Source organism: Anomaloglossus baeobatrachus, unplaced genomic scaffold (assembly GCF_048569485.1).
Source record: "Anomaloglossus baeobatrachus isolate aAnoBae1 unplaced genomic scaffold, aAnoBae1.hap1 Scaffold_178, whole genome shotgun sequence".
NCBI classification, from domain to species: domain Eukaryota; kingdom Metazoa; phylum Chordata; class Amphibia; order Anura; family Aromobatidae; genus Anomaloglossus; species Anomaloglossus baeobatrachus.
The window spans coordinates 19503-20465 of record NW_027441948.1 but is presented as its reverse complement, the minus strand read 5'-3'; the positions used below and the strand labels follow the sequence as shown (position 1 = coordinate 20465).

The following is a 963-nucleotide window of genomic DNA, read 5'->3' as shown; positions in this document are numbered from 1 at the left end:
TCTCTTTTTGAAAGTCCAAGAGCAAGCAAACTCTTCCTCCAGGAGAGGGAGCCAACAGATCACTAAAGACATCATCATTGCTCAAAGAAAACACCGAAAAACAATGGAAGCTTTAATTGGAGTGGAATCTGATAGACAGCACCTGATGCCAAGTCTGCATCTTCTAACACCTGCAGTCACTGCAGCAGCTGAATCCAATGTGTCCAAAAGGGATCTATTCTATTCAATTGCAAATGATCTAGATAAGACTGAGAATAAGATACTGCACGGGACATAGCAGAGTTGGTCAAGTTGAGTGGAGATGAGTTTGCTATTTGGCACAGCTTTTGCATCAATAAAGCAAGTAAAAGGTGTGAAAGATAAAAAAAAAGGGTGAAAGTGTGAAAAGTGAATTGGCCAAATTGAGGTGCATATAAAGTTTTTGCTTTCTTTCAATTCACTAATGAGGCTCATTTGAATCAGGTGAATTGAGTTCTGCTTTTGGAAACTCGGTTAAGAAGGGGTGCACCGGTCCTGGAGGTACTGCAATACCAGGTCAATGCGTGGAGTGGACAGAGCAAGATTTTTTCCATCTCCTTGTTCTAAAAATCCATTTAATATATGGTCCCTAGAGAGGGGACGTATCAGATATTAAACTGATAAGAACAGATTTAATTTTTTTTTTTTCTGTTTATCAGTAGGACTTCAAAATAACAAAGGTGATCGCCTCCCGTTGCCTGGGAACCGTCCAGGCACAAGAGGGCTATGTGTCACCAGAAGGCGCACACACTCCCTCAAGGCCGGCAGACGTGCAATCCCAGGCACCTTCCAGTACCGACCAAGGTAGCGTCCTCCGAAACTACACTTGATCTTAGCCAAAAGGCTGAGAAGCTATAACCCGAATTGGTTACGGCCTTGAGTGGCACCCTGGCCTATACCGGACACATCTTAGGGAGAGGGAGACAAACCCACGCCTACAGAAGA

The 963-nt window shown here is 43.8% G+C and overlaps 1 pseudogene; it reads right to left on the bottom strand.

The window, feature by feature from the left end:
* Positions 1–497: 497 nt before the first annotated feature.
* Positions 498–703, bottom strand: LOC142260773 (U2 spliceosomal RNA; annotated as a pseudogene).
* Positions 704–963: the final 260 nt, after the last annotated feature.